The 15849-nt window shown below is 37.5% G+C and overlaps 1 protein-coding gene across 8 annotated transcripts in view; it reads right to left on the minus strand.

The window, feature by feature from the left end:
• Positions 1–15849, minus strand: part of LOC128982846 (uncharacterized) — a 122901-nt gene that overhangs the window by 87875 nt on the left and 19177 nt on the right. For 2 of the 8 annotated variants that reach the window (XR_008489745.1, XM_054401887.1), the window contains exon 1: positions 8147–8181. The exons of the other annotated variants lie outside the window; for them this stretch is intronic. The gene's annotated coding sequence lies outside the window, so the exon portion shown is untranslated. Of the gene's footprint in view, positions 1–8146; positions 8182–15849 lie in introns of those variants that run through there. 8 annotated transcript variants of the gene reach the window in all.

Here is a 15849-nt window from a genome sequence, read left to right on the forward strand (position 1 = left end):
AGAGCTACGCTCGCTTCGCTCGCTCCGCTCAAAAAACACTCTATAGAACTATGAGGTTATTTTATTTACTCTGATTTTGGCATTGATTATAGAAAATAAGTAAGATTTGTGATAATTAGACCACAGAGATAAGTAAACCCATTGCTGTATACAAATCAGGGCTCTGTACAGGAGTCAAAGAAAAGTATTTTATGGGGTTTTATAGGAAAATCCCTATTAAAAATCAAAATTTCTAAAAAATTAAAAAAAACTATCAAAATTGTAAGGACTAAAACATACTATGTCAAATCAAAACCGGATTTTTTTCCGAACTCCTATTTTTCGTTATTTTATGTGGGTTTTATGGAAAAATAACATAATTTACAATAACTTTTGAACCGTAATTTTTACAGAAATGGGATTTGTTCCATTTTGTTCAGAATTTAAAGGGCTACAACATACTAAATTTTCATCAAAATCGTTCGGCCATTTTTGAGGAAATTCTATTTTTCCGGTTTTTTATGGGAAAATCCCCATCAAAAATCAAAGTTAAAAAAATTTTAAAAAATGCCTGGAGATACCATGAATTAGAACCTACATACCAAATTTCATAGAAATCGGACCACAGGTGTAGTCCCTAGCACTGTATACACATCCAGACACACAGACATCACTTCAAAAACCACTTTTTTGGGTCCAGGGGGACCCAAAACAGATATATCCATTCAAAACTCAAACTCGAAAATTTTGACGAAAACAATACTTTCTCCATATAAATACTAGCCTATGGTATAGGGGGAGAAAGTAAAAATCTGGTCAAAAACTTTAGGCCAGAAGCCGTACAAAGTGTTTTCTCCAAGATATTTGAAATTGTATTTCTTAGAAGATTGATTCCCTTTTTGGATGACAAAAACCTGCTTAATGATCATCAATTTGGTTTTAGAACGAAGAAATGCACTACCGATGCAATATTTGGCTTGATCATTGATTTGTATGATAATCTTGACGAAATAGGAGAGCAGTTGTGCATCTTCTATGACATGACTAAGGCGTTTGACCTTCTTTCACATAAGATACTATTAAATAAACTATTCAAAATTGGTATCAGAGGCAAGCCATTACAATGGATCTCCACATACCTTAAAGACAGGAGACAGGTAGGCCTAGTCAATGTTAGACATTCAAGTCAAGACGGGCTGTGTCGCCACTATCGCTCAACTCTATCACCTACTATTAATACCGAGTGTAATAATACCGAGTATTAATAAGTGTGCCTCAAGGATCGAACTTAGGCCCTATCCTATTCCTCCTCTACGTCAATGACCTGCCCGATTTGATAACGACAGGAAAAACCTGGTTGTTTGCCACCTTGTACGAGGTTGTGATACTCGATCCTTAAGAATCAATGCTCAAGAAGGGCTTAACGAAATGATTAGTTGGTGTAATGAGAATAAACTGTTACTGAATAGAAGTAAGACAAAGGCTCTTCAGATACACAATAGAAAAAAACCTGATTGTTGCCCATTACTGCGCTTAGGAGGGTCAACCATTAACATCGATAATTCTGTAAAATATCTTGGCCTAACCATCAGAGATGACCTGAGATGGCACCAACATATCAACAATATATCTGCGAGACTCACAGCAGTTTGCTATATGGTTCGTAGGCTCCAGCCACTCCTGGAAAAAGAAGTACTAATGAAGATATATCATGGCTGTTTTCACAGCATCATGAAATATGGGATCCTGCTATAGGGGAAACAGCCCAGCTGCCCAACGAGTACTTCTCCTACAAAAAAGAATCATAAGATCTATTTTCTTGGAACCATTTCTCGCACACTGTTTGGCGAGGCCAAGGTTCTTACCATGACAGCACTTTTTATCCTGGAGTCAGCACTGAGTTTGTTTATTTGTTTGTTTATTTATTTATTTATTTGTTTATTATTTTGAATTTGTTTATTTTGATAATGAAAAAATAAATCTTAGCAACACAGCTAAATTTTTAGGAATTGATGTAGATAGTTTATTGAAGAATCACATTCATAACACCTCTAAAAAGTTAAATTCAGTATGTTTTCAAATGTTGGTCTTAAGAAATATTGTTGATTTAAACACTAGACTAATGATTTATCACGCTTTATTTTCGTCAATTTTACAGTATGGAATAGAGCTTTGGGGCGTCACATCTGATTCGTATCAACTTTTTAAACTTCAAAAAAGAATACTTAGAATTATGACTTTTAAACCCGTAAAACATTCTTGCAAACAACTTTTTAAAGAACTAAAGATTCTAACCGTCCCTAATTTGTATATTCTTAAATGTTTATTGTACGTGAAATCAAATTTTGAAAAACTCCACAGTGAAAATAATCGGCACAATTAAAAACACTAGATTTCATACAGATTTTCAATATCCTATACACAGATTAAATCTTGTGGAAAGGACACCTTCTTATATGGGTAAAAGATTTTTTAACAATTTGCCTGGGTACTACAAATCTATAATAGGATTAGTATCTTTTAAAGAAAAAATTTTTGAATTTTTGTTGGAAAAGAATTATTATAGTATTGATCAGTTTCTCGAAGACAAATCAATGTGAATTGTTTGTTTTGTTACCTGCTATATATTTATTTTTACCAATATAAGCTAGTTTATTTTAGTATAGTTTGACAATGTCACCTGTTTTGTCTGGCTGTGCCAGAGCATTAAAAAAAAACGTTTTGTGACAATAAAGATGACTTTGACTTTGACTTTGAGTGTAAAGAAGAATCCACAACTTTTCCTATTTCTGATTATCTAACTAAAATAAAGAACCTTGAAAAAACAATAGAAAACATAACTGTAAGGAAAAGTAAATTGATAGACCTCACGGCAACCATTGAACCCTCGTGCATTGATCCCACTACAAAGCCTTCTGACTGTGACTTCTTGGTGAACACTACCAAGGAAATTAAGGATCTAATGACTAAATATAGATCCGTGGAAGTAAGGTTGTCTGCACTGGAGAAATCAGCATTAGCGGAGAAGAGGCAGAGTGTGTCAACACTGCAAGAGAACTTTGTTGCCCTAAAAACACAAGAACAACCATCTACACATAGTTTCAGCTCTTCTGAACATTCTAACAAGTCACTCCAGAATTCAAATAAGTCTAAGGATAAAAACAGAATCATTCAAAGAGACCACCGTGTGTACTCCCAAAGCTAATGGAGATCGCTCTATGGCTGAAAAGCCAGCGAGGAAGCCACCCTGCTCTGCATTTATCCTAAAACCTAACACAAACTTAGTAGATTTACTGGATGCACATATTAAGTCTAATTTGGTAAAGAGTGATATAATATCTTCGTATGATAACGTCCAGAATGGGATCATTGGCATGAAACCTGGAAGCGAAAACAACAACTTGAATCGTCGCATTTCTCCTGCCTCATCATACTCAAGATATGAAGGGAATACTTTTTTAGGACCACCCCACACAAAGAAGTGCCGAGGGGAGCAAAAACAAAGGGGCAGAGTTTTTGCAAACTCATCCCTCAAAGCATCACAGTTTTCCACCAGAATGTTGACCGACTCACAAACAAGATAGAGCGCATCAATCATTATCTCAGCCAATCTATACCAGACATTGTCATATTATCTGAACATGGTCTTAAAAATTCAAGCATTACTAGTACTCGTCTTTTGAACTACAACCTAGTCACATCTTTAAACTGCAGAAAGGACCACCAGAGAGGTGGAGTCGCCATTTACGTCCATAATTCCTTGAGAAGCAACGCTGAAGAATTTGACACAGGAGACCACACAACTGAACTTGTTTGCGAAATGGCTGGTATTCGGTTACGCCTGAAAGGAGAGAAGTATCTCTACGTGCTTGGTGTTTATCGGCAGGAAATCAGCTGGATGAAGCCCTTTTAAAAATTCCCAATGCCTTGGAATTAATACCACCTGATAACAGTCCCATATGCTTGATGGGGGACTTAAATGTTGACAGTCTCAACCCAGCAAAAGACCGTGAAAATGAAGCCCTCAGAAATCTGTTGGCGTGTTTTGACATGCACAGGGTCGACCTACCTGCCACAAGAGTCACATCAACATCTAAGACATCAATCGATGTCGTGTGCACCAATCTTGATCCTGAGAAGTTAGCTACAACAGTGGTACATGAGCACATTTCAGATCACGCCGGCCAGTTCTGCATTCTCAGCCTTCCACGACGAACTATACGCCTACCGACCTTTACTCGTAGGCACCTGAGTAACCACAACATCAACAATCTTAAAGCTATTCTGAGAGAGACATCGTGGGATGCGGTTTTTCAGACCAAAAATGTAGACAAAGCATTGTCAGTGTTCATGAGCCTGTTTACTCTTGCACTGAATGAAGCATGTCCTTACAAGACTTAGACTGTACGGCCCCGCCGGTCAGGGCAGAACATGATTCATTATAACCAAGACGTACTTGGACTAAAAGATGATTTTCGAATAGCCCAGGAAAGATATACACTGACTGGAAGAGATGATGACAAGCTTGATGCTGCGCAAAAGAAAAAAGTGTACGACCTAGCGCTGAAAACTATCAGGCGTTAGACCAATGCTCTGGCGATTTCCCAATCCAGCAACCGAATTAAGGGGATTTGGAACATTGTCAATTCCGAGAGAAAGGCTAGTGAGTAGAGGAAGGATGTGGTCTGGAAAATAATAAGCGAGGGTGAAACCATAGATAACCCTACAACCATAGCAGATTGTTTCAACAGATACTTCACCACTGTTGCGGAGGACACATTAAACGCCAACAGTGATGATAGCCTCTCAAGAACCATCCCTGTGCTTCAGCCCCTTGGCCTAGAACATAACATGACCTTTCTTTATCCAGCCACTAATGAAGAAGTGCTAGCAACAGTAACTTCTCTTAAGTCGTCATCCTCGACTGGAGTTGATGACATATCCTCCAGACTCTTAAAGTCCTGTATTGAAGAACTCTGTCTGCCTCTCACATTCATAATAACAAATCCTTATTTCAGTCCACTGTTCCACCCAAGCTGAAAATAGCAAAAGTATATAAGGCTGCAAGGAAGATATAAGCAATTATAGACCAATATCGCTTGTCTCGACAATCTCTAAGGTTTTAGAAAAAATAGTCCTGGCACGACTTATGCATCATCTTAAGTCCAACGAAATCCTGCCCAAAGGACAACATAGCTTTAAACCTGGAAGATCTACCATAACGGCAATCACCGAGATCGTCGAGTACATCATTGACAATCTGGAAACCGGAAGGACTGTTAGTGGAGCTTTTCTAGACCTGAGTAAGGCGTTTGATGGCCTCGACCACCAGCTTATCCTCAAGAAACTTGAAGCCTATGGGATTAGAGACTCGGCTAAGGACTGGTTTCAGTCCTACCTGAAAGGAAGGCACCAGGTCGTTGAAATCAGTTCCACGAAAAATGGCAAAACCGTCTCTTTCAGATCAAAGCTGATAAATGTTGCCAGAGGAGTCCCTCAAGGTTCAGTACTGGGTCCCATAATTTTCACGTTGTTCGCTGCAGATCTTCCGAACTACATGGAGGCACACAGTCATACTGTAATGTTTGCTGACGACTCAGTACCGTTAACCAGCAACTCATCTGCCGAAACTTTGGAGATTGAAAATTTCATTTCAATCAATAGAGCCAGGGATTACTGTTTCAACAATGATCTTGTTTTTAACGAGAGCAAAACACAACAACTTATCTTTGGAAGGTTAAAGAATGAAGTGTCATCTCCTCCAGAAATTGAAACAGTTCTGTTCACCAAATACCTTGGCGTAATCCTAGACGACAACTTGCGATGGGATATGCATGTGGATTTCCTCTGTCACAAACTCAGTTCTTCCCTGTTTGCTCTAAGGCGGATCAACCATGTCGCTACACCTGAAGCTACTCGTTCAGCCTACCACGCTTTGGTCGAGTCCCATATAAGATATGGAATTGTTCTATGGGGGAATTCATCTAAAGAGAATATGAGTCGGGTTCTCACCTGGCAGAAAAAAGCCATTAGAGTTCTCGGAGATCTTCAGTGGAGAGAAAGCTGCAGGAACACCTTCAAGGCACTCAAGATTCCAACTGTTGCCACTATATATACAGGGTGTCTCAGACCACCCGGCCGGCTTGTATAGCTCCAATATGAAAGCAAATGGAAACCTAATTAATTGCCAACTACCTGTTGCCAGTTGGGGGTTGCAACTGGAACCCCCTATTTTGACCCCAAGGAATTCAGCTAAATTATTTTCAACCCCAAAAAAGGACCCCAAAGGGCAGATTTTGGGGGGTGGGGGTGGTTTTTGGGAAATTTTCAAATGTAAAGGGGGGTCGTGTTATACCTATTTTTAAAGGTCCTTTATTCCTGAGTATTTTAGTGGAAAAATATTTCAATTATCTTCATCCCTATTTACAGGGTGTTCAAAAACGTACAAAAAATAGACCTTTGAACTACTTTTCATTGTAAAGAGGTGGAATTTCGTGGGGGGTTCAAATTTAGATAACACTTTAATTAATAAATGAGCTTTCAAAAAACTCTGGTTTTAACCCTTTTGCTATCTTCTTACTTATGTTACGCATTTTCAAACTTTTTGAAGTTTCAAAAGCTGTTATTTAAAAAATTTCAAATGACATGAAATTTCATTACAATCCACATTGTAGCCCTTGAAATTTGCTATAATTTTTGTATTTAATGTTTTTTGGTATCTTCATTGGTTAAAGAGATATAGCGAAATTAGTGTATTTTAATGTTTTATTAAATGGTATTTAAAGTGTTTGCTGTTGTAAATGTACACGTCTAGGTCTCAATTAAAACTAATTATGTTAAAAAATAAAATACTACACAGATTGTTAAATTTGGAGGATTAATAAAGGAAAAAACACAACTGCAAATATTCTTAGTTATTTTACAATTACAAAGTTCTAATAGTGTTTTTAATGAATACTGTCTATTAATGCTACTGGTAAATAAAAAAAAATCATCATGAAATCAGTGAGCGTTTGCGTGAAACTGGTCACGTTTGATCAGATAAAACAAATTATAAGGAACTTAATGGATCTGTACGAGTGGTGAATGCACCTGCGGTAGTAAAATAGCCATACAGTACCATAATAGTGGAGAAGAAATACTACGTGCATAAACAGAGTTGGGGTTTGCATGGAACAAAATGGAAGGCAATTTAAGCATTTGTAGAAGTCCATCGGTATGTAGGCTATTAATGCTGATTCAAACAAATTATTCATTCAAAGCCCTATTAGAGCCATGGAATTGTAAAATAACTAAGAATATTTGCAGTTGTGTTCTTTCCTTTATCAATCTTCCAAGATTAACAATCTGAGTACTAATTTAATTTTTTTAAGGGAAGATATGTTTTAATTGAGACCTAGACGTGTACATTTGCAACAGCAAACACTTTGAATACCATTTAATAAAACATTAAAATACACTAATTTCGTTATATCTCTTTAACCAATGAAGATACCAAAAAACATTAAATACAAAAATTATAGCAAATTTTGAGGGCTACAATGTGGTTTGTAATGAAACCCATGTTGCTATTTGAAATTTCTGAGATAACAGCTTTTGAAACATCAAAAAGTTTGAAAATGCGTAACATAAGTAAAAAGATAGCAAAAGGGTTAAGACCAGAGTTTTTTGAAAGCTCATTTATTAATTAAAGTGTTATCAAAATTTGAACCCCCTACGAAATTCCACCTCTTTACAATGAAAAGTAGTTCAAAGGTCTATTTTTTGTACGTTTTTGAACACCCTGTAAATAGGGATGAAGATAATTGAAATATTTTTCCACTAAAATACTCAGGACTAAAGGACCTTTAAAAAGAGGTATAACACAACCCCCCTTTACATTTGAAAATTTCCCAAAAACCACCCCCACCCCCCAAAATCTGCCCTTTGGGGGGCTTTTTCGGGATTGAAAATAATTTAGCTGAATTCCTTGGGGTCAAAATAGGGGGTTCCAGTTGCAATTAGGTTTCCATTTGCTTTCATATTAGAGCTATACAAGCCGGCCGGGTGGTCTGAGACACCCTGTATAAATGTGAAGTAGTTGTGTATGCAAGCAGTCAAAATAACCTCCTCAGGGTCGCTGATGTACATCCACACTACACAAGAAATGCTGGAAACTACAACTTACCTGCACATGACACTTCAAGATACTCCAGGAAGCCATCATATGCCGGGGCCAAGCTTTTTAATCTCCTTCCTTCGACCATTAAGAATGGAAACTCCATGTCCCTTAAGAAGAGGATGCTGGATGATTGAGAACCCTGTCTATACGATCGACGAGTTCATTGCACTCTGTGGAAGAGACTTTGACTTTTGTCAATGTTTATTGTTTTTATTGTAATTTTTGACACCATTGCTGAGCTTAACGCTCATGTAATAAAGTATCTCTCTCTCTCTCTCTCTCTCTCTCTCCCTCTCTCTCTCTCTCTCTCTCCTAAAAAATGCAGCATTCCACAATTACAACACAAGGCAATGTAAAAATGTCCACCTAACCCAGGTAAACTCCACTTTAGTAGCAAATGGCCCTAAATTTATGTGCTCCAAGATTTATAACAAGATCCCAAAGAAATAAAAAATATTAAAGAAATAGAAAAATTCAAGATTCTACTCAAGGATTAACTTACTTATTGATGAGGCCATACTTCTCACTGAGAGTACTTTGAGGATGAATGAAAAGGCCAATATTTTTGACAACCAACGCGCAGGGACGCTTCCAGTGGGAAATCTTCAAGTAACTTATCAAGTAAGTAGGTAAGTATCTTATTTATGTGTTATATATGGTATTAAGAGGTAAAATTGTGAGAAATACCTTTAGATCCTAAAACTGAAGATCCATTAGGGTTTTGGTAGAACAGGAACAAGATGAGCAGAGAAGCGATGGCTCTGGCCAGAGTGACGAGAATCGAAGGACCACAGATGAAAGATGATGTTGAGAAATGACTATTGTTGTGTAGTATGTAATTCTTCACTGATTTAAATTAAAACTCTTCTTCATTAATAAAAAGAAAGCAATTCACTACTCATGAATATTCTGGACTGTACACGAAAATTTACAACACATCTACTTTAAATAAAAATATCTTCTTGGATCCTAGCTTGACACTTGGTACTATAAATTTGGAATCCATATTTAAATGAGAAATGATGAAATAATGCACTTGGAGCGGTAAGAGAGAAAGAGAGATTAAAATATTTAATATGAACTAAACCAAAAGGTAAGCACTGTGTACTGTGAGAGAGGTGAGTCTAAACTGAACTGACTAGTACGAAGTGCTGTAGTGAACTTTGGACAGTGATGTCATCATATCAGCTGTTGTATCCTTTCAATAACTGAACTAAAAACTTGACTTGAATGTTAATACTACTTGATTAATTGTTTATATTTGACTGTATATAGTTCATATGTTATTAAATAAATATTTTATTAAATGTCCTTAGTTGAATTACTAAATATTTAACATACCGGCCCCCCCTGAACCCCTGGGTTCTGAAAACAACACAAAAAATGAGAAAATCAATAAAAAAGGGGGGTGGTAACTCCTCTTCACTATTCCATAGGAAGGACAGACACCTTTGTCACAGGACGAGAGAGGTGTCCACTTGCGGTCTTCAGGTGCACGACCCGTACTATTCCATCAGTACCAGGTGAAACGGAGAGAACTCGTCCAAGCTTCCAGGAGAGTGGAGGCAAGTTGTCTTCATGAATGACAACCAAGTCATTGACTTCAATATTCTTCTTGGGGTTGACCCATTTATTTCTCTCTTGAAGAGTGTACAGATACTCTTTCTGCCAGCGAGCCCAGATATGTTGACTGAACTGTTGGACTACCTGCCAGCGTTTTAATCGGTTGATAGGAATGCTACGCAAGTCAGGTTCAAGAGGTGTCATAAGAGGACCACCTACTAAAAAATGACCTGGCGTCAAAGCTTCTAGGTCCGAGGGATCAGAAGAAAGAGGAGTTATAGGCCTAGAGTTCATCATTCCTTCAATACGGGTGATTAAAGTCGAAAACTCTTCCAGTGACAGGGTCTGTTGTCCAATGACTCTTATTAGGTGAAATTTCACACTTTTGACGGCCCTCTCCCAAAGGCCTCCCTGATGAGGTGCATGTGGAGGTAAGAAGTGAAATTTAATATTGAAATTCTCAGTGTAGCATTGTACTGTGGAATCCTTGATTAAATTTTCAAAGTTGCGTCTGAGTTTTTCGGATGCACCTGTGAAATTTGTAGCATTGTCACAGTGAATATCTGAAACGATTCCTCGTCTGGAGACAAATCTGGTAAGAGCGGCTAAATAGGCATCCGCTGTTAGGTCGGTTACCACTTCTATGTGTACCGCCTTAGTAGAGAAGCAAATAAATATACAAATATAAACCTTGATAGGTTGAACTCGTCTTAGTAGATGTTGCTCCACAAAGAAGTGTCCTGCATAATCTACACCAGATATGGAAAATGGCCTTGAAGGTGTAACTCGATTCATAGGTAATTCCCCCATGAGTGGAGAAGAATGAGGAGGTTTACATCTGAAACATTTTATGCATTTAAAGATCCTAGATCTTATTAAGCTTCTAGCACTGAGAATCCAGTACTTGTTTGCCAGCATAGCCTGAGTTAGAGTTGGACCAGAGTGCAAATATAAGACATGATGGTGGTCAATCAAAATATCAACTAACCTATGACCTTTAGGTAGCAAGACGGGGTGTTTGTGATCTTCAGAGATATCAGCCTTGTTTATTCTTCCCCCTACTCGAATGAGGCCATCTTTATCCAGAAAAGGAGCTAGGCGTCTAATGCGTACAGAGCAAGGTTTATTGGATTTCAAACATGAGATTTCTTCAGAAAAATATTCTCGTTGAACCAATTTACAAATCAGGTTATGAGCCTCTTTTATCTCCTGAGAAGTTAAATTCCCAATTTGTTTAACTTTATTTCTGGTGTTATGAATGAAGCGCAGCAGGTATGCGGAAACATGAAGTAGTGTTGTCCAAGATGAGAAGCGAGTGAGGAGAGAAAATGGTTCATCCGGAACAGCAGAGAGAGTGTTAACTGTGAGAATCTTAGTTTCAGGGATAGACTCTTCAGGTAAAGATTTACAGACAGACTTTGGCCAATTTTCTTCAGAGTTACACAACCAGACAGGTCCATTCCACCAAAGTGTGTGGTTAATCAAATCTTGTGGGGCGGTACCCCTTGACCCAACATCCGCTGGATTTTCTAGTGATGAAATATGTTGCCAAAATGAAGGTGGGATATTTTCCTGTATTTCTGCAACTCGATTTGACACATAAACCTTGAGTCGATAAGAGGGCATGCCAATCCATGAAAGCACGATTGTGGAATCGCACCAAGCTGTGTATGAACTAATCTTGCAGTGAGGTGAGAGAAGTTGTATACAGTAATTTAGGAGCTTAGACATCAGGTGTGCTCCGCAGAGCTCCAAGCGAGGTATGGAAATACGCTTCAGAGGTGCGACTCTTGACTTCGCTATCAGAAGATAAGTCGATATAATTCCTTGTGAATTTACAACTCTCAGGTAAACACAACTACAATATCCTGCTTCACTTGCATCAGAAAAAGCATGTAGCTGAATATCTTTAGCAGAAGAAAGTCCCACGTAGCGAGGTATCTTGAGCATTTCAATATATGGAAGTTCATTGGCGAACTTGTTCCAAACTGATATAACGCTGTCGTCTAGGGGTTCATCCCAATCGAGACCAAGTGTCCATAAGTATTGCATGAAGGATTTGGACCAGAAGGTTACAGGAGTTAACCATCCTGACGGGTCATAGATCTGTGATATCACACTTAAAACAATTCTTTTTGTAGGAGTTTCCTTAATATTTTGAGTTCCTACAGAATAAGAAAAAACATCTTCATTAGGAATCCATTTAAGTCCTAAAACACTATGAACTGGTTGTTCGGGAGCTCGAAAACCAATAGGTTTTTCTTTGTGATCTTCAGGGATCGACTGTAAGAGTAATGGATTATTCGAAGACCATTTTCTTAACTCGAAACCTCCTTTTTTGAGTAACTGAACCACATCATTTTTCAACAAAAGAGCGTTTTCTACGCAATTACTACCCAATAGGGCGTCATCGACATAAATCTGATCCTTTAGAGCAGTTGCGGCTAGAGGATGATTTTTTCCTTCATCAATAATGAGTTGTTGAATGACACGATTTGCCAAGTAGGGCGATGATGTGAGCCCATAAGTGACAGTCGCTAGCTGATAGATTTGAAGAGGCATTTTATCATTCTCTCTCCAGAAAATAAGTTGAAATATCTGATCAGATTCCTTTACAAGGACTTGTCGAAACATCTGCTTGATGTCGCATGAAAAAACAACCGCATGTCGGCGAAAGTTGAGAATGATGTCACATATGTTGTTGTGGAGTTTTGGTCCTTGATGAAGAATACTGTTGAGAGACAGAGATGTTGATGTAGGTGCTGATGCGTTGAATACTACCCTTAATTTTCCATCTTTAAAAATTCCATGATGTGGAAGGTAGTAATGAGGATTATTTTTAAGACGTGGTGACTGACAGAGTGTCATATGTCCCGAAGACAAGTAATCTCTCATAAAATCAACATAAGTTTCCTTGAAATCAGGATTAGAACGAAATTTATTCTCCAGAGACCAGAATAGGGATTTTGCCATTTTGCTCGAGTTGCCTAATGTTGACGGATCGTCTGAGAAAGGCAAAGAGACAATATATCTTCCTTCAGGAGTGCGAGAGTGCGTAGATACAAAATGTTTTTCACATTTTTCTTCGGCTAAGGATTGCTTGCTTGTAAGAGGGGGTTCCTCTACAGCCCCAAACTGTTGGATAGAGGTGTGAAGATCCAAACTATTGGTGGTTAAGAGTGTGACTAATCCATGAAATGAATTTTTGCAAGTTGAGGCGACAGGGGTCGATCCTAAGAGCGCATATCCAAAAATGGTGTCAGGCATATTCTCACCAAGTGACAAAAACTGGCCTTTCACAGAGGAGGCAAAAAGGTCAGCTCCAATTAGAACATCAATAGGAGCGGGTTTATCAAAAGTAGGATCGGCTAACATTAAATGTTGCATCTGTGAGCGAACTTCAGGAGTGATCTTAGCTCGAGGTAAATCTGGAGTGATATTATCCAAAATGAAGACAGGGTGAGAGCTTGCCAATACATATCCACTAAGGGACTGGAGAGTGACATGAGTTAACCCTTTTGTTTTCACCTGAGCAGACGAGATGCCATTAATAAGCGTTTTATTAGCATGAGAGCGCTTAATCCCTAAAGACTGAGCACATCTTTGAGTAATGAAGGTAGACTGAGCAGCAGAATCTAAAACTCCCCTACAAACTAGGGTCTTACCTTCGCTTGATTTTACCACAATTAAAGCAGTGGCAAGAAGAACTGTGTTCTCTGTATTTGTCAAACCAACAAAACCAGATTCATTTTTATTTGAGTCAGAACTTGGAGCTCGTTTGTCTGTGTTACCTTTAGACACATTAGGAGAGGGATTATTTTCAGAATCCATAAAATGCAAAAGAGAGTGATGTTTTCTTTTACACGTAGAACATGTACGCCATGAATTGCATTCCTTTACCTTATGCTTATCGCCAAGACAGTTGGTGCACAAATTTTTGCCTTTAACAAAATTATACATTTCTTGTGAAGTCAATTTAAGAAAACCTTTGCATTGATAGATTTTGTGATCTGCACCTGCGCAAAATGTACAAACAGTGCGAGGAGTTGCAATAAGCGCCGATTTATTTGAGCGCTGAGGGGGTTTTACTTGAGTGTGGTGGCCTAAGGTACCCTTAAGAGATGATCCCACATTAGTAAGATTAGCTGCTTCAAGATTTACACAGTGAGACTCAATGTACTTGGTTAACTCATCTAACTTAGGAGTTACAGAGTTATCACTTCGACTCTGTTCAAAATGATGGCGAAAATCAGAATCAAATTTTCTTAACAAGTGAGAGGTCAAAATTAAATTTTCCTGAGAAATTTCTTCATCTAGAGCTTTAAGTGCTTCAATGTTTTCATTTAAAACAGACAAAAACCTTCTAAGTTGCTTCACTGAGGGATTGTGAAGAACTGGTAAGTCTAACACATTGTTGACATGAAGAGAGATTAGTAATCTTGTATTCTGATACCTTTTAAGTAGAGATTCCCATGCAATAAAATAATTAGCATTAGTCATAGGGATGTTTTTAACAACTGAAAGTGCCTCTTCCTCAAGACAGCTTAACAAATAACTCATTTTTTCAACACCAGAAATACTATCATTTTTATGAATAGTATTTTCAAACAAATTTTTGAACGCCATCCACTTTTCATGTTGACCTGAGAAGGTACCAAGTTGAAGTTTAGGAAGCTGTACACTAACCTTAGTTGTAGCTACTTGGCTGATAGCTGCATTGGAATCATCCAGGTTTGGCTGGCTCGACTGGTTAGAGCTTGGGGAAGGTATCAAGTTCACACACAAAGAGTGAATAGACACATAGAGATCACTTATTTCATCTTGTAATGTTGAAATTGTAGTGATATTTTCACTTTCATCTAATTCCTCAGGTAAAGGCACAGTGCCGAACAACTTATTCACTAATTTGTCAAAATCATTATTTTTTGCTGTAGCGGTGGAATCCAAAAGAGTGAGCTTTGTTATAAGTTGAGGAGTGACAGGTTCCTTTTCGATAGCAAGCACTTTTGCTTCAATTGACTTAAGCCTGGCTAGCACAAGCTCAGATTGCTTCACAAAAGTTGAGAACCTCATTTTGAATAAGTCTTAAATTCAATAAAATTCCAAAATAAAAATAAATGCAGATTAAAATAAGTTTATAATGAGCAAAACTTATTTAAAGACAGCCAGGATTCATTGTATTAAATATTAATATTAGTCAACTTGAAATCAAAGAGAAATATTCAGCCATAGTATAGGCCTATAAAAAGTTTAAGTCCCAGAAAATATCTACCTGCAATTATTTCCAGATAATAAATTTGAAATTCAATAAAACATGTTATTTCAAACACAAACTGTAATTAAATGTTCAATCCGTATTAATAAACATTCTTCTGTCACTTTAATTTAAAAGTGTAAGCAAACAATTGAGGTTATGAAAACATAAACAAAGTCTTGCATAATGACATTTAAGTTTTCATTTCTATCCATCAGCAGCGCTAGTGTTGATCAGCTGTGAAGTTGGTATGACTTCCATGATTTTCTGAATATTCAGCAACAAGAGAGAAACTTGTTTCACATTACAGGGGGGAGAGAGGGGGGCAGACAGGATGCAGCCCGATAATGCACAATAGAGAATAGACAAACTATGCATGAAAATACAGGAGTTGTAGACAGTACAGTCTGAGAACAAAATTTTCTGTCTGGGACAACAAAACTTTATGTGTTATTTCACAAATTACTGCAACAATTTAATAAATTGATAATAATGTGATCAAAAATATTTAATCCTCTTGTTAATGATACTTAATGTTGATGACAGATTTATTCAATTAATTTATTCAGTTCAAATAAATACAAAACTTAATAGTCACAGTAGATTATTTTCCATAGGCTGGGAAACATCCGGCTCGAAGGACCATGTTATATATGGTATTAAGAGGTAAAATTGTGAGAAATACCTTTAGATCCTAAAACTGAAGATCCATTAGGGTTTTGGTAGAACAGGAACAAGATGAGCAGAGAAGCGATGGCTCTGGCCAGAGTGACGAGAATCGAAGGACCACAGATGAAAGATGATGTTGAGAAATGACTATTGTTGTGTAGTATGTAATTCTTCACTGATTTAAATTAAAACTCTTCTTCATTAATAAAAAGAAAGCAATTCA

This window comes from Macrosteles quadrilineatus, unplaced genomic scaffold, assembly GCF_028750875.1.
Source record: "Macrosteles quadrilineatus isolate MER2022 unplaced genomic scaffold, UCM_ALF_1.0 Scaffold_1__1_contigs__length_201487025, whole genome shotgun sequence".
Classification (NCBI taxonomy): Eukaryota; Metazoa; Arthropoda; class Insecta; order Hemiptera; family Cicadellidae; genus Macrosteles; species Macrosteles quadrilineatus.